This window comes from Scyliorhinus torazame, chromosome 21 (genome assembly GCF_047496885.1).
Source record: "Scyliorhinus torazame isolate Kashiwa2021f chromosome 21, sScyTor2.1, whole genome shotgun sequence".
Taxonomy (NCBI): Eukaryota; Metazoa; Chordata; class Chondrichthyes; order Carcharhiniformes; family Scyliorhinidae; genus Scyliorhinus; species Scyliorhinus torazame.
Genome location: NC_092727.1, coordinates 67,228,720 through 67,252,195, shown reverse-complemented (window position 1 = coordinate 67,252,195; position 23,476 = coordinate 67,228,720). Strand labels below are relative to the sequence as shown.

The 23,476-nt window shown below is 45.5% G+C and overlaps 2 protein-coding genes across 6 annotated transcripts in view; one reads left to right on the top strand and one right to left on the bottom strand.

Annotated features, from left to right (window-relative positions):
- LOC140398332 (ATP-dependent RNA helicase DDX42-like) overlaps window positions 1–1,122 on the bottom strand; it is a 213,141-nt gene extending 212,019 nt beyond the window's left edge. For both annotated transcript variants that reach the window (XM_072486909.1, XM_072486910.1), the window contains exon 1: window positions 861–1,122. The gene's annotated coding sequence lies outside the window, so the exon portion shown is untranslated. The remainder of the gene's footprint in view (window positions 1–860) is intronic.
- Window positions 1,123–1,618: 496 nt separating this feature from the next.
- LOC140398331 (STE20-related kinase adapter protein alpha-like) overlaps window positions 1,619–23,476 on the top strand; it is a 117,812-nt gene continuing 95,954 nt past the window's right edge. For 3 of the 4 annotated variants that reach the window (XM_072486907.1, XM_072486906.1, XM_072486904.1), the window contains exon 1: window positions 1,619–1,672. The gene's annotated coding sequence lies outside the window, so the exon portion shown is untranslated. Of the gene's footprint in view, window positions 1,673–1,994; window positions 2,014–23,476 lie in introns of those variants that run through there. The other variant, XM_072486905.1, reaches the window with a different exon arrangement.

The window sequence follows — 23,476 nt, the reverse complement described above, 5'->3', positions numbered from 1 at the left end:
GCAAATTGGTCAAACAGATTTATTCTTCATAAAATCATACGGACTCTGATGGATTGAGTTTTGACTTTCTAAATGTCCAGTTATTACTTCTTCAATAATGGATTCTAATAATTTCTGAACGAAATATTAAACTAACTGGCTTATAGTTTCCTACTTTCTGCCACCCTCCCTTTTTTCCAATCCACTGGAACCTTTGCCGCATCCAAGGAATTTTGGAATATTATAACCAATGGAACCACTATCTCTGCTGCCATTTCCTTTATGACCCTAGGGTGAAAGCCATCAGGCCCTGGGAACTTGTCTGCCTTCAATCCCAATAGTTTGTTTAGTACTTCTTCCCTATTGATGATGATTGTCCTAAGTTCCTCGCTCTCCTCTGCATTACCGGTTACTATTGGAACGGCACTCGTGTACTCCACTGTATCCAGGATGATTACGAATAGACCCAAAACAAATTGATTATTTTAAGTTGGTTAGTAAAATGCCAAGACATTGACAAAGTGACAATCCTACCGGTCTGCTCTCAAGATACCTAATAAAGAAACATGTAGACGCAGCCTCTATCTGAGAACAGTTAACACATCAGAGCTCCACGCTCTAAAGGTTTCAAATCCAAAACATTTAAACAGCTTCCTTGGCAGACGGACCAGTTCCATTGTGCGATATAAGTAAGATTGTCACCTTAATTAGGTGACTACCTGAGCCCCCCCCGTATTTAAACACAACTCTGTGACCAGAAACCGCAGACAGTGCAGGCCAGCCAGGCCGGGGGACACAAGGATGGAATTGTGCTGGTTATAATCCTGTAAACAGGCAGCAGCTGAGTACCCGGGCCCAGGGATAGCCAAGCCCCAGCCTACCTGAGGGAAGATAAACACTCGACGTCGATGTTCCTCAGCGCGGCCTTGTCCTCACGGGGTCTCCGCCCGGCCCCGATCTCTCCAGATGCCCACTCTCTCCAGGCCCCGATGCCTGCTCTCTCCAGGCCACCGATGCCCGCTCTCTCTCGGTGCCCGCTCTCTCCTGGCCCCCGATGCCTGCTCTCTCCAGGCCACCGATGCCTACTCTCTCCAAGCCACCGATGCCCGCTCTCTCCCGATGCCCGCTCTCTCCAGGCCCCCGATCGAGCCCCAGTCCGCGCATGCGCGCTGTCCGCCCTGAGGCGAAGGCCGGGTTTATTTCTGGTTGATTTCGCCGCCAGTCTGAGTTTCTCAGAAAGAGTCTTCGGTCACACGGGAAATAGATAAAAATAAACTCTGGACAATATTTGAGTTTTCACTCAAACTGCTTGACGTCACTAGGTCAAAGAGCAATACGACCTCAGGCATTTTCTTTTACCGAATGACCTTTACAGCGAAATAAAAACAAATGATTTTCCTGATGAGTAAAAGATAATTTGTTGTCGGCTAAAAATAAAAATAATGGAAAAAGAATTGAGGATTGTGTTGGTGACGTCATGGGCTAAGCTCCGGACAGTGACCTTTGACCAACCGAGCGGGAAGGCGGGAGGATGGTGATTGGCACCGACAGCAACCAATCAGAGACCGGGACAGCTGCGCTGCCCCTCATCCGCTAACGTCAATTCGAGAGGATGCACGAATGGGAGTGGGCAGGGAAGGCGGGACTTCCGGCGCTGTGTGGTGCGGGTAAAGGGAGAAGGCAGCAGCTGGAGGTGAGTGACCGTATCTGGCCGGTTCCGCTGGCGACCTGTGCTGGGACGGAGGACTGGCTGCTCGGGGTGAGGGAGTCAGTTTCCGGCCGTTGCTGCAGCATTGGGGCGTGCAGGGAATACTCAGCAGGCCAGATGCTGCAGAGGAGCGGGGCTGACAACCCTGGCTTTGCAACGGGAGCCGGGCTCTGCATAACTCATCCCAGTCAGAAGGTCAGGGATTCCAGCCAGAACCCATTGTCCAACCTGACACTTCAATGTCAGCGCCCAGGGGGCGCCGCACTGCCGGAGGGTCAGCGCCGAGGGAGCATCAACACTGTTGCTTCACAGCGCCAGTGTCCCAGGTTCGATTCCCAGCTTGGGTCACTATCTGTGTGGAGTCTGCACGTTCTCCCCGTGTCTGTGTGGGTTTGCTCCGGTTTCCTCCGACAAGTCCTGAAAGACTTAGAACGTAGAACGATACAGCGCAGTACAGGCCCTTCGGACAACGATGTTGCACCAAAACAAAAGCCATCTAACCTACGCTATGCCATTATCATCCATATGCTTATCCAATAAACTTTTAAATGCCCTCAATGTTGGCGAGTTCACTACTGTTGCAGGTAGGGCATTCCACGGCCTCACCACTCTTTGCGTAAAGAACCTACCTCTGTCTATATCTATTACCCCTCAGTTTAAAGCTATGTCCCCTCGTGCCAGCCATTTCCATCCACGGGAGAAGGCTCTCACTGTCCACCCTATCTAACCCCCTGATCATTATGTATGCCTCTATTAAGTCTCCTCTTAACCTTCTCTCCAATGAAAACAACCTCTAGTCCATCAGCCTTTCCTCATAAGATTTTCCCTCCATACCAGGCAACGTCCTGGTAAATCTCCTCTGCACCCGCTCCAAAGCCTCCACGTCCTTCCTATAATGCGGTGACCAGAACTGTATGCATTACTCCAAATGCTGCCGTACCAGAGTTTTGTACAGCTGCAACATGACCTCCTGACTCCGGAACTCAATCTCTCTACCAATAAAGGCCAACACTCCATAGGCCTTCTTCACAACCCTATCAACCTGGGTGGCAACTTTCAGGGATCTATGTACATGGACACCGAGATCCCTCTGCTCATCCACACTTCCAAGAACTTTACCATTAGCCAAATATTCTGCATTCCTGTTATTCCTTCCAAAGTGAATCACCTCACACTTCTCTACATTAAACTCCATTTGCCACCTCTCAGCCCAGCTCTGCAGCTTATCTATGTCCCTCTGTAACCTGCTACATCCTTCCACACTGTCGACAACACCACCGACTTTAGTGTCGTCTGCAAATTTACTCCCCCACCCTTCTGCGCCTTCCTCTAGGTCATTGATAAAAATGTCAAACAGCAACGGCCCCAGAACAGATCCTTGTGGTACGCCACTTGTAACTGAACTCCATTCTGAACATTTCCCATCAACCACCACCCTCTGTCTTCTTTCAGCTAGCCAATTTCTGATCCACATCTCTAAATCACCCTCAATCCCCAGCCTCCGTATTTTCTGCAATAGCCTACCGTTGGGAACCTTATCAAAAGCTTTACTGAAATCCATATACACCACATCAACTGCTCTACCCTCGTCTACCTGTTCAGTCACCTTCTCAAAGAACTCTATAAGGTTTGTGAGGCATGACCTACCCTTTACAAAGCCATGCTGACTATCCCTGATCATATTATTCCTATCTAGATGATTATAAATCTTGTCTCTTATAATCCCCTCCAAACCTTTACCCACTACAGACGTGAGGCTCACCGGTCTATAGTTGCCGGGGTTGTCTCTGCTCCCCTTTTTGAACAAAGGGACCACATTTGCTATCCTCCAGTCCTCTGGCACTATTCCTGTAGCCAATGATGACATAAAAATCAAAGCCAAAGGTCCAGCAATCTCTTCCCTGACTTCCCAGAGAATCCTAGGATAAATCCCATCAGGCTCCGGGGACTTATCTATTTTCAGCCTGTCCAGAATTGCCAACACCTCTTCCCTACGTACCTCAATGCCATCTATTCTAATAGCCTGGGTCTCAGCATTCTCCTCCACAACATTATCTTTTTCCTGAGTGAATACTGATGAAAAATATTCATTTAGTATCTCACCTATCTCTTCAGACTCCACACACAACTTCCCATCCCTGTCCTTGACTGGTCCTACTCTTACCCTAATCATTCACTTATTCCTGACATACCTATAGAAAGCTTTTGGGTTTTCCTTGATCCTACCTGCCAAATACTTCTCATGTCCCCTCCTTGCTCGTCTTAGCTTGGTGAATTGGACATTCTGAATTCTCCTCTGTACCCGAACAGGTGCTGGAATGTGGTGACTAGGGGTTTTTCATGGTAACTTTATTGCAGTGTTACTGTAAGCCTACTTGTAAAGATTATTATTAAAAGAGGGGGTTCTGTGCTGTGCTGCCAGAGGGTCAGCACCAAGGTAGGATCATCATCTCTGAGGGGGTACTGCGTTGCCGGTAGTTCTGATGAGGTACGAAACCCTGTTGTGTCTCAGGTGAATGGAAAAGATCATTTAAATACTATTTCAAAGATGAGCAGGGGTCTTCTTGGTGCCCTGGCTGATATTTCTGTCCACATTCAAACATAAAACAATTCAGTTTGTGGAAGCTTACTTTGTGCAAATTGGCTGCTGTATTTTTCATGCTGCAAGTGTGACTGCTACTTGACTGTGCTGTATATGTTTTCACATCCCTATCATGTTCAGAAGTGTTTCATAGTGAATTAATTACTTTTGAAATACTTTCTCTGTGCATACACGGCCCCAAACAGCAATGAAACAATTGACAAGTGTTGCGGTCCAAGAAAAATAAATGCATTTGGATAACTGTTTCAGGGCCACAAAACATCAAGTGCATTGCAGCCAACAAAGTATTTTTGAAGTGTACTTGTCATGGAACTGTGGTGGTCAAAATGTGCACAGCAAGCTTCCATAAACAATGAAGTGATATAGAGGGAACAGTCTACCCTCATCCAATAGGGCGACTTGTTCTGGGACGGAGGACTGACTGCTCCACGGGGCGAGGGAGTCAGATTCTGGCCGTTGCTGCAGCATTGGGGCGTGCAGGGAATCCCAGCAGGCCAGATGCTGCAGATTGTTTCTAACTATTTGAGGAGGGCAATGTAGTTCTCTCTCAATATTGTAGTTAATTGTTAGCCTCGGTTTATATATTGTGATTGAACCCCATACAGTCTTAATTTTAAAAAGTGTGTTCAGATCATGCATTTCTTATCTTCAGGAAATCCCAAAGTGTCTTATTACTATTTAATGGCTTTTTGAAGTGTAGTCAATTGCAGAAGCCACTTTTTATATGGAAATGTGCCACAAAGAAGAATTGTATGAAATGATACATGAATTGTTTTTGCTTGATGTTGATTAAGGAATGAATGTTTAATGGAGACAGCAGGAGGAATCTTGCTGGTTTTAACTAGTTTATTTACACTTGAATAGGCAGGTTGCATTGCAGCGTAACACTTCGACTGAACAATGCTACGCTCACTCAAGCAAAAATTACTCTTCTAAGTTTGTTTCGGTGTGATGGCAAGTGGTGAGGATAATAATGTTTACAGAGGCATATAGACAGGTTAGGTGAGTGGACAAAAACTTGGCAGATGGAATATGATGGAGGAAAATGTGAAGTTATGCACTCGGTCGGCAGAATAAAGGAGCTGAAGGCTATTTAAGTGGAGAAAGATTGCAGAAAGCTGCAGCACAGGGATTTGGGGGTCCTCATGCATAAATCATAGGCTAGCATGCAAGTTCAGCATGTAATTGGGAAGGTAAATAGAATGCCTTTATTTCAGAGGGAATGGAAGGCAAATAGAATGCCTTTATTTCCGAGGGAATGGAAGGCAAATAGAATGCCTTTATTTCAAAGGAAATGGAGTATAAAAATAGGGACGTCCTGCTTAAGCTACACAAGGCACCAGTTAGACCACACCTAGAATACTGCAAACTGCTTTGATCCCCTTATCTGAGGAAAGATAAACTGGCATTGGCGGCAGTACAGAGAAGGTTCACTAGGTTGATCCCAGGTATGGAGAGATTTGTTTAGGAGAGATTGAGCAAGCTGAGCCTGTACTAATGCGGTTTAGAAGAATGACTGACAGGTGAACTTTTTGAAACATATAAGATTCTCACATTCTATATGCTGAGAGGACGTTCCCTCTTGTGGGAGAATCTAGAATCAGAGGACATAATCTGAGTAAGGCAGAGATGAGGAGAATTTCTTCTGAGGGTAATGAATCTGTGGAATTCCTTACTGCAGTGAACTGTAGAGGTTAGGTCATTGAGTATGTTTAAGGCTGAGAAAGACAGATTTTTAGTCAGTCAGGGAATTAAGAGTTATGGGGATAAGGTGGGAAAGTGAAGTTGAGGCTTACTTCAGATCTCATTGAATGGCGGAGCAGACTCGATTGACCGAATAGCCTGCTCTGCTCCTATGTCTAATGGTCTTATGTTCATACTCAGAAATGGACCATATTCGCTTGTCAGGTGCAGTGTAAGTTCTGTTTTGGAATAAAATTCTGCAGGCAACAATATATATATATATATATATATATATATATATATTTGTAGCTCTAGCCATCCAAGCAAGTAGACCATATTCTATCACATTTGGTGCCTTCTAGATGGTGTGGGGGCTTGGCTAATTTGCCATGGAGTTCTCGGCCTCTGACCTGCTCTTGCAGAAACAGCATTTGTGGTTGGTCCAGTTAAGCTTCTGGTCAGGTGATCGCCAAGATGTTTTGGTGGAGCAATAAGTGTTCGTAATAATTGAATGTCAAGTGGAGATGATTAGAGTCTCTTGTTGCAGATGTCCCGTGTGTTGCATTTGAGTGTCAGTGTTGTTTGCCACTTACCATTCCAAGCCTGAATTTTGTCCATGTGTTGCTGCACCATGGCACAGCTGTTTAATTATCTCAGAGATTGTGAGTAAGGGCATTAGTAATAAGAGTCTTTGCCTGCCCAATCCCCATATCACTTGATTCCCTTAAGAGTGCAAAAATATGTTGTTCCCAGCCTTGCATATAATCAACAACTGAGCATGCACCCTCTCTGGGGTACAAAATACCAAGAATTCACAACCAATATTTCTCTCCATCTTGGTTAAATGACCATCCTCTTACCCTTTGTTCCCAAGTTCTAGATTTTTTCAACCAGGAGAACAGCCCCTTTGAATCTTCCTTGTCAGTTCCCTCGATCCTGTGCTTCAATTAGATCATCCATACTAAACTTTTTTCTAAACTTCAGAATATGGACTGATTCGATTCAATCTTTCCTCGTATTCCAGCTTCCTCACCCCAATTCTCTATCTGGTGAGCCTTTGTTGGACCACCTCCAAGACAAATATATCCCTCCTTCAATATGGTGACCAAACACAGGACACCAAGTGTGGTCCCGTACAATTGCAGCAAGACGTCTTTCCTCTTGTAAGACCAATTTACGATTTGCCTTCCTACTTGCTGATTAACATTGGGCCCTATAAAAGGTACCCAAAACCTTTTGAACATAAGCATTTCAGTGTTCAATAACCCAGCCTCTATTGCTCTCTAGCATGGAGCTTTCCAAAGAATGTGACCCTCTGAGGAAAAATTCCTCACCTCAGTCTTAAATGGACGACTCCTTTTATTATGAAATTGTTTCCGAGTTCTTGACCTCCCCTTGAAGAGAAAGTCCTCTCCGCTTCCATCCTGTCAAGGGCCAATGTTCCAATCCGATAGCTTTCAATCTCCTAAAGTCAGAGTGGTACCAACCTGTTCAATCTGGTGGTGATTTAACCTGAGGGTCACCACACTTTGGGCAAGGTTGAGAAAGCAGGCTGGCCTTCTTGAATAACCTCAACCGGTACGGGAATTGAACCCATGCAGTTGGCAACGAACCAGCCGTCCAGCCCGCTGAGCGAACTGACACCTATGTGCTCTTGATGTAATCTCCCCAACAAGGTAGCACAGTTCAGGTGAAGGCTGTCCCAATGGCACAACTCTCACTTTCCCCTTGACTGGTGTCAGTGTCATAGAATTTACAGAGCAGAAGGAGGCCATTCGGCCCATCGAGTCTGCACCGGCTCTTGGAAAGAGCACCCTACCCAAGGTCAACACCGCCACCCTATCCCCATAACCCACTAACCCCACCCAACACTAAGGGCAATTTTGGACACTAAGGGCAATTTATCATGGCCAATCCACCTAACCCGCACATCTTTGGACTGTGGGAGGAAACCGGAGCACCCGGAGGAAACCCACGCACACACGGGGAGGATGTGCAGACTCCGCACAGACAGTGGCCCAAGCCAGAATCGAACCTGGGACCCTGGAGCTGTGAAGCAATTGTGCTATCCACAAGGCTACCGTGCTGCCCCTGAATCGAAACCCATTTCTCCCACACTGATCTTTGAGTGACACATTCAACTTTCTGATCTTATTTACCCTATACCAATTTGCTTGTGGCTTGGGTAGTAATCCAGCGATTTTTAACTATTGTGCAGTTTTTTTTTTTTAAATGTAGCACTTGCAGCTCATTGTCTCTCAACCAAACCCTTTTCTTCCTGCCGATGTCATTGGGACCCAGATGGACCACCACAACTGGATCCCTCCTCTCCCACACCAAGTCCCTTGCTAACTTGCCCCAAGAAGATGTCATTAACCCTGACTTCAGGCAGGCAACATATCCTTTGGAGCTTGTACTCTTGGCTGCAGAGGACTGTATCTGTCCCCTATTGGTACATTAACTTTTATTCCCACAAATTGAATGCCAACACGCACCCCCACCCCCCCAACAAGCATACCATGGTGCAGTGATTTGTTTGCTCGTCCTCCCTGCAGTTCTGCTCTCATTCACATTCACAAAGGCTGCAAGAACCTCAAACCTATTGGACAATTGCATGGGTTAATGCTACTCCATTGCTACCTTCTGATCTCCTACCTGCCTGACGTGTACTAACGTTCTCCATTCCTGATCACAGGCCACATCTGTAGTATTTAGCCCAAGAGACACAAGTCCAGATAAGCTTCCCCTTTCCTAATGCACCATTGTGTCTGAAACTCTGACTCCAGCTCGTCAACTTGAGACAAAGTTCTTCCAGCTGCAGTCACTTATGGTGGTTGTTGTGGACCATACTGATGCCCACCAGCTCCCACATTCTACAACTGCAACACATCACCTGCCCTACCAGCTATATTGTATTATGTTTGACTAATTAAAGTTTCAAGTTTTGAAAAATGACTCAACAAATATATGTAGTTGTAGTAATGGTAATTCCTGGGGCTGAGATGATTAACCTTCAATCACCATAACCATCTTCCTTTGTGCTACGCATGATTCCAAGCAGTGGAGACGTTTCCTGCAATCCCCATTGACTTCTCATAGTCATAGTAAGAAGTTTTACAACACCAGGTTAAAGTCCAACAGGTTTGTTTCAAACACCAGCTTTCGGAGCACTGCTCCTTCCTCAGCAGTGCTCCGAAAGCTAGTGTTTGAAACAAACCTGTTGGACTTTAACCTGGTGTTGTAAGACCTCTGACTGTGCTCACCCCAGTCCAACACTGGCATCTCCACATCATGGCTCTCATAGTCATGACATAGAAGGGGATCATTGGACCCATTGAGTCAATGCTGGCTTTGTTGAGCATTCAGTAATTCCCCTTGCACCTGCTCTATCCCCCTAGCCCCAAGTGCGTGTCCGGTGTCCATTTGAAATCATTGATTGGCTCTGCTTCCACCATCCTTGTGGGCAGCAAATTTCAGATCATTACTACTTCCTGCACAAAAAAAAGTTCAGCCACACTCTCGGCCTGCATCTCTTCCTCAAAACTTCACCTGTGTCTTCTGGTCCTTGTACATTCAGCTGATGGGTGCAGTTAATCTTATCTAAACCTGTTATAATCTTGTACACCTCTAACAAACCTCCCTTTAATCTCCTTTGCTCTTAGGGAGTATAACCCCAGCTTCTCCAACCTAACCTTGTAACTAAAATCCCTCCCCTCTGGGCTTATTCTGGTAAATCATCTCTGCATTTCTGAAGAATTCTTTTTCCTTCTTGTTGTGGTGTCCAGAAGTGGACACACTACTCTAGTTGTGACCTTTGATCAGAAATTTATAAAAGTGCCACATGACATCCTTGCTTTTGCGCTCCATGCCTCTAATCATAAAGTGGAGATGCCGGCGTTGGACTGGGGTGAGCACAGTAAGAAGTCTTACAACACCAAGTTAAAGTCCAACAGGTTTGTTTCGAATCACCAGCTTTCGGTGATTTACCTGAGGAAGGAGCAGTGCTCCGAAAGCTAGTGATTCGAAACAAACCTGTTGGACTTTAACCTGGTGTTGTAAGACTTCTTACTTTAATTATGAAGCCCAAGATCCCATATGTTTTGCTAACTCGTCTCCCAATATGTCCTTCCACTTGTTTTAATAGGCTCTTTGAAGCCATGCTCTGTCAAACGCTACTTTGATGTGAACAATAGTCACACTTGGCTTCCCTCCGGGATACAGCCCTTTTGTCTGTGATTGGACCACATGTGTAATGAGGTTTGAAGCTGAATCACCTTGGTTAAACTCACTCGGTGGTCAGGTTATTCCTGAGTAAGTGCCACTTGAAATTGCTTGTTAATGATGCCTTCACTCAGAATGATTGAGAATAGACTGATCGGGTGGTAATTGTTCTGTTTTTTTTGTGGCGAGGACAGAACTGGGCAATTTTTCACATTGTTGGTCGATGCCAATGGTGTAGCTTATTGGAGCATCTTGGCTAGACTTGGGATTAGATCTGGAACACAAGTCTTCAGCAATGTTGTTTTCATATTCTGTGTGCTGATATGTGGAGTCAATCAAATTCATGGAGGATGGTTACAGATGATTCAGCCTTGCCTTTTGCCCTTGCAGGCTGGCTGCACCCTTGTTGATGGTGGGGATGTTCGTGGAGTCCTCTCCTTTTTGTCGTACCCCAGCATTCACAACTGGATTTGGCAATCCTGCATTTCGACATTTCCACTGGAAATACTTAACAACTGTGTTTTCAAATTTGCAGATACTTTTATGTGGTCACCTATATTTTGATTTTGATCCTGATGTCTTTGGAGTGGGTCCTGTAATCATTAATTGCAGTTTGTGGGATCGTGCTCTGTACACGACAACTCATGTTTGCCGATAGAACAACCATGACTACTCAAAATAAAAACCGTTGGCACTGGAGTACTTTGGGATGCCCAAGGGACAGAAAGCGTTCGGTATATAAATGTATGATTAGTCTTTACCTTAAAAGAACAGAATAAAAGCAGCTATAGGGACAGTGTGTTCTCTAACATTCCTTGGCACTCTGAAATGCCCCCAGCATTTCAATGTTACTTCTCCAAATCATGCAGCATTTGGCAAATTCCCAAGAATCATCAGTGATAGTATAGTTTTGAGTTAGTAGAAGTTCTGTATCTCGTTCTCTTTTCCTGGTGGTGTCCTGCACAATGGGTCACAGCCTCATTCCAGGAAATGTTTGCTTTGGTGCAGAGTAATCTTGATTGACATTATGCAAGAAAATGCTGTCTCCTACACACAGGCATTATTTTAACAGTGCATGCCAGTCCATCATTTCCCTGTGGAGTATCCTTGATGGAGCATAGGATGTAGGAACTGCAGCAACTGAGAGATTGTCAAAGCAAAGAACATTGCATAGTTTTTTGTTTATTAATTTCCCCCACTATAGATGGTTGCATTTTGGGGTTGATTCATTGAAAAACAGGAAGCTGTGGATATATACGATTGTTGTGTGTGGGTTTCCTTCGCTGACCAGATTTTGGTCTTTGTGGGACTAAGATATTCTGTCCGGATGGATTAAAAAACAATGCAGAATTTCCTTTGTCCGCTGAGAGAATACAGTACAGACTGAGCATCAGCGAGACTGGAGGGCAGTACCAGCATATGTCGGAGGAACTCTTGACATTTAATCATTTATACGATTATTGCAGCGACCTCTACTCTTTAATTTCAGTCCCTAAATTTCTTGAATATCCTGTAGCCATGAATATTAAATTCCCATTTGGGTCCTGCTTTGAACCAGATCTCTCTCATTGCCACAATACCATAGTCCTAGTACTAAAGGTGAAGTCACATGGGATCAGAGGTGGTAGGATCGATACAGAACTGGCTCGGTCACAGAACGCAAAGGGTAGCAGTAGAAGGGTGTTTTTCTGAATGGAAGGTTGTGACTAATGGTGTTCTACAGGGATTTGTGCTGGGGTCTCTGTTGATTGTAGTATACAGAAACGATTTGGAGGAAAATGTAACTGGTCTGATTTAGTAAGTTCGCGGATGACACTAACGTTGGTGGAGTGGCAGATAGTGTTGAAGATTGTCAGAGATCCAGCAGATAGGTTGGAGACTTGGGCAGAGAAATGGAAAATGGAGTTTAATCCAGACAAATGTGATGTAATGTATTTTGGTAGGTCTAACATAGAGGGGAAATATACTGTAAATGGCAAAACTCTTAGGAATATAGAATCAGAGAGATCTAGACATGCACGTCCACAGATCTTAGAAAGTGGCAACACAAGTGGACAAGGTAGTCAAGAAATCATATGGAATGCTTGTCTTCATTGGACGGACATTGAGTATAAAAACTGGCAAGTCATGCTGCAGTTGTATCAAACCTTGTTACGGCCACACTTGGAATATTGCGCACAATTCTGGCTGCCACACTACCAGAAGGATGTGGAGACTTTGGAGAGGCTGCAGAGGAGGTTCACCAGGATGTTGCCTGGTCGGGAGGGTGTTAGCTATGTGGAGAGGCTGAATAGACTCAGACTGTTTTCATTAGAACGACGGAGGTTGAGGGATGACCTGAAAGAGGTCTGCAAGATTGAGGGGCATGGACAGAGTGGATGGGCAGGCACTATTTCCCATGGTGAAGAGGTCAGTCACCAGGGGCAAATGTTTAAGGTCCATGGGGCAAAGTTTAGAGGAAATTAGTGAGTCAAGTCTTTTAAACAGAGGGTGGTGAGTGCCTGAAACGCGTTGCCAGGGGAGGTGTGGAAGCCGATACAGTAACGGCTTTCAAAAGGCATCTCGACAAATACGTGGATAGGATGGGTATAAAGGGATACGGCACAAGGAAGAGTTGAGGGTTTTGGCCAATGGTGGTATCATGACCGGCACAGGCTTAAGTATAAGAATTGGCAAGTCACGTTGCAGCTGTATAGAACCTTAGTTAGGCCACACTTGGAGTATAGTGTTCAATTCTGGTCGCCACACTACCAGAAGGATGTGGAGGCTTTAGAGAGGGTGCAGAAGAGATTTACCAGAATGTTGCCTGGTATGGAGGGCATTAGCTATGAGGAGTGCTTGAATAAACTCGGTTTGTTCTCACTGGAACGACGGAGGCTGAGACGCGACCTGATAAGAGGTCTCAAATTATGAGGGGCATAGACAGAGTGGATAGTCAGAGGCTTTTCCCCAGGGTAGAGGGGTCAATTACTAGGGGGCAAAGGTTTAAGGTGTGAGGGGCAAGGTTTAGAGGAGATGTACGAGGCAAGTTTTTTTACACAGAGGGTAGTTGGTGCCTGGAACTCGCTACCGGATGAGGTGGTGGAAGCAGGGACGATAGTGACATTTAAGGGGCATCTTGATGAATACGTGAATAGGATGGGAATCGAGGGATACGGACCCAGGAAGTGTAGAAGATTGTAGTTTAGTCGGGCAGCATGGTCGGCGCAGACTTGGAGGGCGGAAGGGCCTGTTCCTGTGCTGTATTCTTTGTTCTTTGAAGGGCCTGTTCCTGTGCTGTATTGTTCTTTGTTCGTTGCATGTGGCAATTTGTGGCTGCAGCTCGCAATGTTATTTACCACGCATCAAACACTCCAAACCATTTTAGTCTGCCTGCAATTTCTCTCTCTCTGATCCCTACTATATCAGTTTTTTATGTCTCCCCGTCCAGTGTGTGCAATTTTTCTCTCTCGTTTCATCCTGGTGCCCATATCCCAGTAGAGGGAGCTTTAATCTGTATCTAACCAGAGCTGCATGAGGAGAATTACTTGGGTGATGGAAGAAATAGGAAGGGTTTCATTTTCATGTCCCGGGTAGAATGAAGCTGTTACGGAATCTGTCCGGTTCCCTCATTTGTTCAAAAAAGAAATGTGTTGATGTTGATTCCAAATGTTTACCCCCAGTGGTGCGTTGGGCATTCGTTGATGGGTCATTGCAGAGAACAGGCCGACCATCCTCTTGGGTCATTGCAGAGAACAGGCCTACCATCCTCTTGGCATATGAGAGAAGTCATTTTGCAACGTGTTTATCTGTGTGCTAACCAGAGTTCTCTGTAACAAGGTCTGTGGGACACCTGGCAAACTCTTTCAATGACATGTTAATTCAATTTGACCAAGGAGCAGGATGGGAACCATTTGTTTTGTGTTTTCTGCTGGTCACAAACAGGTTCTCAGGCTGATGAATTGTAGTGGAACAAGGTAAATGAGCTTGTTGCACACATTGAAATTGGCCAGTACGATGTTGTGGGCATCACAGACGTGGCAGCAAGGGGATCAGGGCTGGGATCTAAATATACAAGGATATGTGTCCTATCGAAAGGATGGGCAAAGGGGGCGGAATTGCATTGCTGGTAAGAATGAAGTTAAATCGATAGCAAGGTGCGATATAGGATCAGAAGGCAGAGATCTCTGTGGATAGAGTTGAGGAATTGCAAATGTAAAAAGACCCTGATGGGAGTTATGTACAGGCCCCCTAGCAGTAGTCAGGATGTGGGGCAGAAAATAAATCTGGAGATAGAGAAAGCATATAAAAAAAGGCAATATCACAATAATCATGGGGGATTTTAATATGCAGGTGGACTGGGAAAATCAGGTTGGTAGTGGATCCCAAGAAAAGGAATTTGTGGAATGTCTAAGAGATGGTTTTTGGAGCAGCTTGTGACAGAGTCCACGAGGGAACAGGCAATTCTGGATTTGGTGACGTGTAATGAGGCAGACTTGGTTAGGGAAGGAACCCTGAGGGAGCAGTGACCACAATATGTTAGAATTTACCCTGCAGTTTGAGAGTGAGAAGCTGGAATCCGATGTAACGGTATTACAATTAAATAAGGGTAACTGCAAACACCTGAGGGAGGAGCTGGCCAGAGTTGATTTGAATGGAGCTGAGCAGGGGAGACAGTGGAACAGCAATGGCATGAGTTTTTTTTGGGTTATTCGGGAGGCACAACAGGAATTCATCCCGAGGAGGAGGAAACATGCTAAGGGGAGGACGAGGCATCCATTGCTGACGAAGGGAGTCGAGGACAGCATAAGAGCAAAAGAAAAGCATACAAAATGGCGAGGATTAGTGGGAATCTGGAGGATTGGGAATTTCGTTCAAAGTGAGCAGAGGACAACTAAAAAAGCAATAAGGAGAGTGAAGTTGAAATATGAGTGCAAGCTAGTTAATAATATAAAAGAAGATGGGAAGAGTTTTGTTCAATATATGAAAGGTAAGAGAGAGGGAACAATAGACATTGGACCACTGGAAAATGTGACTGGAGAAGTAATAATAGGAAACAAAGAAATGTCAGAGGAACTGAATAGTTACTTTACATTAGTCTTCATGGTGGAAGACAGCGGTGGGGTGCCAGAGCTCCGGGAGAATCCGAGGGCAGAGGTGAATGCAGTGGCCATCACGAAGGAGAAGATTCTGGGGAAACTGAAAGATCTGAAGGTGGATAAATAACCTGGACCAGATGGACTACACCCCAAGGTTCTAAAAGAGATAGCTGAGGAGATTGTGGAGGCATTGGTGGTGATCTTTCAGGAATCACTGGAGGCAGGAAGGGTCCCAGAGGACTGGAAAGTGGCTAATGTAACACCGCTGTTTAAGAAGGGAGGGAGGCAGAAGACGGGACATTATAGGCCGGTTAGCCTGACTTCGGTCATTGGTAAGAGTCCATTATTAAAGATGAGATTGCCGAGTACTTGGAAGTCATGATAAAATAGGACTGAATCAGCACGGCTTTGTCAAAGGGAGATCATGTCTGACCAATCTGATTAGAGTTCTTTGAGAGGGTAACAAGGAAGTTAGACAAAGGGGAACCATTGGACATGATTTATTTAGATTTCCAGAAGGCCTTTGACAAGGTGCTGCATAGGAGACTGTTAAATAAGTTAAGAGCCCATTGTGTTAAGGGTAAGATCCTGGCATGGATAGAGGATTGGCTGACTGGCAGAAGGCAGAGACCTGGGATAAAAGGGTCTTTTTCAGGATGGCAGCCGGTGACTAGTGGTGTGCCTCCGGTTTCGGTGCTGGGACCACAACTTTTCACAATATTCTTAATGATCTGGAAGAAGGAACTGAAGGCACTGTTGCCAAGTTTGCAGATGATACAAAGATTTGTAAAGGGGCAGGTAGTATTGTGGAAGCAGGGGGACTGCAGAAGGATTTGGACAGGCTAGGAGGGTGGGCAAAGAAGTGGCAGATGGAATACGATGTGGAAAAGTGTGAGGTTATGCACTTTGGAAGGAGAATGGAGGCCGAGACTATTTCCTAATTGGGGAAATGTTTAGCAAATCAGAAGCACAAATGGACTTGGGAGTCCTTGTTCACGATTCTCAAGGTTATTGTGCAGGTTCAGTCGGCAGTTAGGAAAGCAAATGCAATGTTAGCATTCATGTCGAGAGGGCTAGAATACAAGAGCAGGATGTACTTCTGAGGCTATATAAGGCTCTGGTCAGATCCTATTTGGAGTATTGTGAGCTGTTTTGGACCCCGTACCTAAGGAAAGATATGCTGGCCATGGTTAGGGCCCAGAGGATGATCCCTGGAATGAAGAGCTTGTCTTGTGAGGAACGGCAGAGGACCCTGGGTCTGTACTCGTTGGAGTTTAGAAAGATATGGGGGGATCTTATTGAAACTTGCAGGGTACTGCAAGGCCTGGGTAGAGTGCATGTGGATAGGATATTTCCACTTGTAGGAAAAACTAGAACCAGAGGACACCATCCCGGACAAAAGGGACAATTCTTTAAATCCAAGATGAGGGGGAATTTCTTCAGCCAGAGGGTGGTGAATCTGTGGAAGTCTTTGCTGCAGAAGGCTGTGGAGACCAAATCATTTGAGTGTCTTTAAGACAGCAATAGATAGGTTCTTGATTAATCAGGGGTTATGAGAAGAAGGCAGAGGAATGGGGATGAGAAAATATCAGCCATGATTGAATGGCAGAGCAGACTCGATGGACCGAGTGGCCTAATTCTGCTCCGATGTCTTATGGTTTTATGGAAACTTTCTCCCTAATTCCATGGTAAATATTATTTTTTCCAATTTGAGGAATTCCGCTAGGTCGGAAAGCCAGTCCGGGGACTTGGGTGGTGCAGCTATGTCCACCCGAGCCATCGGAGAGGCAAAGGCTGGGACATCTGCCTCTTTCTCCATCGAGTTCCGGCTGGTCCCGAAGACCGCCACTAACGGGCACGGCTCCACCCTCACCCTCGCAACCCTGGCCATGGTGTCGAAAAAGGTTGTCTGGTGCCCGACAGGAGCAGAACATGTGGGCGTAGTTGACAGGACCTCCCTGACACCATTCACATTATCGTCATCCTCCAGGAAGAATCTGCCCATGGGTGTTCTGGTTAGGTGTGCCCTGTGCATCACCTTTGCCTGCGTTAGGCTCAGCCCTGCGCATGAGGAGGTGAAGTTCATCCTATGCAGTGTTTCGATCCAGAGTCCTCCCCCCTCCCCCTACCTCCATGTCCAGTTCTTCATCCCATCTTTCTTGTGTCTCGTCTAGCGGAGCCCTCATCTCGTCTAACATTCGCCTGTACATGTCGGTGCATTTACCGATCCCTAATCCGTCCGCCATTAGCAGTCTGTCCAGTAGAGTGTACCTGGGGAAATGTTGCGGTCTCCTTGTGGAGGAAGTCCCGCAGTTGTAGGTATAGGAGCTCATTCCGTTTCAGGAGCTGGAGCTTCTGTTAGTTTCCCCAGTGTCGCTACTCTACTGTCTACGTACAGACCCCTACTGTCAGTTAACCTTCATCCTTTCCCCATGTTTTGAAAGTGGTGTCTATATTTGCCAGGATGAATTCATGGTTTTTGCAGAAGGGGACTGCAACAGACATGTCACCAAGTTTGAAATGGTGTCTGAGCTGGTTCCAGGTCCTTCGCATGGCCACCAGCACTGGGCTCCTTGAGTATTTCATTGGGGACGGGGAGTGGGTCATGGTCAGTGCTCGGAGGAACGTTCCAATACAGGAGGTCTCCTCCACCTGTACCCATTCTGCCCCCACTGGGGGCTCACTGGGCAGATTTTGCCCTTGCTCAGGTTAAGTTTGTAACCCAAGAAGCTTCCGGACTCCCTTAGGAGTTCCATTATCTTTCCCATGCTGGTTCGGGGATTTGAGACGTAGAGGAGCAGGTCATCTACATGGAATGAGACTCTGCTCCCCGTCTACCCTCTGGATGCCTCTCCATCCTTTCGCTGATCTGACACCAATAGCCAGTGTCTCGATTGCCAGGACAAACAACAAGAGGGGCAATGGGCATCCCTGCCTCATGCCTCTGTGTAGCTGGAAATATTCAAAGCTGGTGGCATTTGTCTGTACGCTTGCCGTAGGAGTGCTGTACAATGGTTTCACCCACGAGGTGAACCCTGGCCCAAACCAAAATTGTTCCAGAAACTCCATGAGGTACCTCCAGTCGATTTTCTTTCAAAGGCCTTCTCTGGGTCCAGGGAGTTGATCACTTCTGGTCTCTCCTCCCTGGATGGGGTCATGGTCATGTTCAGCAGGCGCCTGATGTTCGCCGTTTAACTGTCTGCCCTTCACAAACCCCGTCTGATCTTCAGCAATTACTTATGGCAAGCAACACTCCAGTTGCCTCGCCAGAGCTTTCACCAGGATTTTGGCATCAGTGTTCAGGAGTGAGATAGGTCTGTATGACCCACGCTTCATCGTGTCCTTGTCGTTTTTAGGGATCAGCGATATCGAGGCCTGTGCCAACATGGGTGGCAGGACTCCCCTTGACAGCGAGTCGTTGAACATTTCCCCAGTGGCGGACCCACATTTTTAGGGCCCTGAAGCTTGAACTGTTATGGGGGCCCCTTCGCAACCAGCAACAAGGTCTGGGTAACCACTGTATCTTCTTCAATGGGGTTGTTACACGACAGATCACCACAAATCTTTTTTAAATTTAACCACTACATCTCAGATTTTGATTAAAATTGCTGTACTGGATTGTCTCATGTCAAAGTCACTGGTGTGAATAAAAATTTCCTATGCCTTATAGTTTTCGAGTTATGGGGGGATGAAAATTAGGGAAATGTTATATACATGCATGATGCATCATAGAATGATGAAATAAAACATAGAAAAGACCACAGTCAATATAATCTTTTATTTTTGACACCTGTGAGAATACATACTACATGAAGCACATTTTACAAAATACTCTTTTTTTTTTTCTAGCAATATATTCACGTACAGTTTTGTCATATGAGAGCTTCCTTGCAATGTCATTTTCTAGAGACAATATGCAGAAAGATTTTAAGCGCTCTTCAGTCATGGTAGACCAAAATTTGTTCTTTATGAAGGATAGCTTTGGAAAAATTCCTTTCTGCTTCACAGCTCATGATAGGCATTGTCAAGTAGAGCTTAAGCGCAGTAGTAATATTGGGGAACATTTCAATTAGGTGTTGCTCACAAATGAGCTGAAGAACTTCTGCGCATTGCATTTTAGATGGCGTGTTTTCTTCTGTGTTCTGGGATTTCCTAAGGTGCAACTATTCTTTGAACTGATAACACTCGTTTACTAATTTGTGGTCAATATCATCTTTGTAATACGATATTATAAGTTTAATACTGTCCTCATCAATTTCCGAATTGTTCACCAATTCTGAGAGGAACTTGAACCTTTTCGCAATCTGCTCGTATGGGTCAATCCTCTTGCGTAACTGGATTATCAAGCAGTCATAGAGTTGATATAGAACTTCTATCCTAAATTTGTTAGCTCCTTTCAAAGAAGCAATACTACTTGTTCCATCTGAAAAATTCCTTGTAACAATGTGTTTGGAAGCATCAGAATAACTTGAGGTGATATCTTCACACAAACCTTTTGCTTCTGATTCATAGTGTGCAATCCTATCGGCTGAATTTTCTCTGAGTTCTTTAACAAATGAAAGTAAAGATAATAGCAGAAGATAACCTTCAAATACATCAAAACCAGGGGTTTGGAGTTTCTTACTTGTTTTGTTGAAACGCTCCAGCACTTCTTCCCAAACGACTGTTAAAATAGCATATTCCAGCTTTACCAACTTGTGGTATAAATTCTTTGCATCTCGTTTACATTCAGGCTTCTCTTCTGAGTCTTCAAAAATATGTTTGCAAGTTTGTAAAATACCCATATATCCATTTTTAATTGCCCGGACTGCTTCATAGTGTGCAGAGCATCTAGTTACACTTAAGCTCTTTAGAGAAAAATGTAGATTGCCCTGTGTGTTTACAATCTCCCATCTTTGTGGAGATCCAGAAAAGAAAACATACAGCCCCAGCAAAATGCCAAAATAGTCAACAACTTCAGGTACAGTAGACACTGCCTCTTCTCCAATAAGGTTAAGTGAATGGGCTGCACATGGTACCCCTTCTCGGAAAGTAAAGCGCCATTTTTAAAGATTTATAATAAATAAGCTAAATAGGCTAAACTCGGCTATGTTCAAGCTAGCCTACGCTAGGCTAGACTAAGTTAGGCAAGACTAGGCCACCAAAACTCATAGGCTAAGGTAATGTAACACAGTTTTACCATTATTTGATCACTTTTTTCATAATAAACACCTGTAATTTAACACACATTCACCCTTTTTTTTACTTTTTCATAAATACTTGTAATATAGTATTAGCCTAGGCTATGCGGTCATAGCCTACCTTCCGTTCACCTCTTCATAAAAACAATAGGCTTAGGCTAATCTAACACCTTTATTACTTACCTTACTTTTCTAAATATAACATTTATTTTTGAGTCGGGGTAATTACAATATTGTATCCTTACGAACACTTTATTGAAAAAAATTCTTGTCTAGATCGCTATCACGTTGAAAATTCACGTTAGCATTGTGATTGCCTTTTCGACGGTTCCCCTTTTTTGTGGTTGAACCTCCAAGGGTCCACCTATTGCCCCCCCCCCCCCCCCCCCTCCCCCACCGCAATCTGCTCCACAAAGGTGTTTAGTTCTTTTGTCATCCCTGATCTGGCTGGACACGTCTATCGTTGGGTCCTGTACATAGTTGAAGTCTCTCTCTTCTCTTCTCTCTCTCTCTCTCTCTCTCTCTCTCTCTCTCTCTCTCCTTTCCCCCCCCCCCCCCCTCCCCCCTGCTCCCAATGAAGTCGAGGTTGGAGATCTCCAAAATTATTTTTTTAATGAACTCAGCGTCATAGTCGTAGAGGTTTACAGGATGGAAACAGGCCCAACCTTGGCAACTAGGGACTTTTCACAGTAACTTCATTGCAGTGTTAATTGTAAGCCTACTTGTGACAAAGATTATTATTATATTATATTACCTTGTCCATGCCGCTCCGTTATTACTACGAAGCTAGTCCCAATTGCCCACATTTGACCCATATCCTTCTATACCCATCACTGTCTAAATGATTTTTTAAAAACAAAATTGTACCTGTCTCTGCTACTGTCGTTCCATCAGTTTGTGGCATATCTTTATTTGCAAGTACCACCGGGGCCCCTTCCTAGGGTCCGCTAACCATTACAGATCATCCACCTGGGTACGTCACCGTGTTCGGCGCTGTAAAGGCTGTCCTTCTGTTAAACAATATGGCCTCCAGCCCGAGTCAAAACTCAGTCGTCCTTCTCCCTCAAATGTGTCTCCGGAAGGAAAACTGCATCGACCTTAAGGTTTTTAGATGGGCAAATACTCTGAATCTTTTCACTAATCCGAAGTCCCCTTGCTTTCCGGGTGATTATTCTGATTGGGGATCCTCCCTCTCCTGTGAGGTCAGCCATACTTCCCTCGTGGATGTCCCCTGCACGTCGGAGTTCCCCTTTGTTCATGGGCCTTCCAAGATGGCCACCGTCGCCTTCCTCTTTCTGACCGTTTCCATGTGCGATCTGTTGTAACCATATTATTAAGCCTCTTCCCCCCCCCCCCCCCCCCACCCCACCTTCAGTAGACCAGCCGCTCGCTGGTGTGGTGGATTCCCCCCAATAACTGATTTTTTTTAGTGCCTAACTCATCTTGTTCTCTCTTTCTCTCTCTTTCTTCCCCCCCCCCCCCTACCCACGTGCCCAAGTATGGTGCTGCCCCTTCTCTCTCTCTTTCCCCCCCCCCCAAGCCCCTCAGATCATGCAAGTTCATATAGTTCTTAATTGTCCCTCGTTGTTTCTTCACTAGTCTATTCTTTCATGCTAACACATTCGCTTCCTCCGCCGTGTTAAAACAAAGTTCTTGTACGTGACCGGGTCACACTTTACTTTTAAATAGTTCGGATTTGGTCTGGCAGTTCGCCAGGTTGGCTCCAATGTCCTGATATATGCGGATTGTGTGTGCATGACTGCGTGCTCTTCGGCCAGTTAAGAACCCGCTCCTTATCATGAAACTTTGTTTTACGATTATTGCCCGTGGCGGTTCCCCTGACTTGGGCTTTTGACAGAGCGCTGGAGTGACCCGTGGGCCTGGTCCACCTCTGGGAGCTTGGCGAAGCCCTCCTCCCCAACCAGTTTGCCGAGGATCTTCGAGACATATTCCGTCGATTTCCTCCCCTCTGCCACCACCGGTAGCTGACAGTCCACCGGTTCTGTTGATGCGACCTGTTTTCCTGGTCGTCTTTTCCCCTTCAGCATTTTCTGGGTCGTCAACCAACTTTGCCTTTGGGCGAAGCGATCCGCTCATCTGGTCGGGGCCGATTTCCCCATGCCCTGTGATGTGTTGGGTGCTCTGGATCTGTGGAACACCTACAGGCCACCAACATTTAAAATAGTACAACATTTAAAGTACCACTTGTATTTTATTAAGTTGGAAACTGTTGAACATACTTTCACTGTGGGTTAACACGATGTTAGATTAAACTAAAGACCTATGCCTGTCCTAACCAGTCTATGCACTCAGCACATGGTGAAGATCTGTGCTGTAAGTTGTAAGCTCTATCCTTCTGAGAAGCTGCATCCGGAATGAGCGGGAACTATGCCCTCTGTCTATATAGTGAGTGTGCTCTAACTGGTGATTGGTGTTGTGTGTGTTGATTGGTCTTGCTGTGTGTCCATCAGTATGTGTGTCTGCACCATGATATACTGCTGTATATTATGGCACCCTGCACATCCCCTCGTGGGTTTCCTGTCCCCACTCCGCTCTATCTATTTTTCCAAGCGTGGTCTCTATTACAGACCTCCTGGCCGACATAAGGTTCACTTTTATTGAGTCTCTGTTTCTGGAGCTCTGCAGGGATAAACTCCATCGATGTGTGGGCTGGTGCTGGCGACCTGCTGGACCTGCCATACTCAGGTCTAGTTCGACCCACATGTCTCCTTGTTCTGGGGTTGGGGTCTTCCTTTTTCTGCTGTTCTTGTGGCCCTGCTGCTGGTTCTTCGGCATCTCAGTCGGTTGGATATGAAATGGGGGTGAAGCTGGGGAACCTTGTCGTACCCTTTTTGACAGGTTTAAAAGGTCAAGTTAGACAAGAGAAAGCCACCTTTCGTGCGAATGCTCAGATCATGGCGGCAACCGGACGTTCCGGCACCTCATTTAATCACCTTTGATTCACTGTCCAGGCTATTCATGCACCAGATGTGATGCAGATACACTGTAAAGTCATTATGTTTAT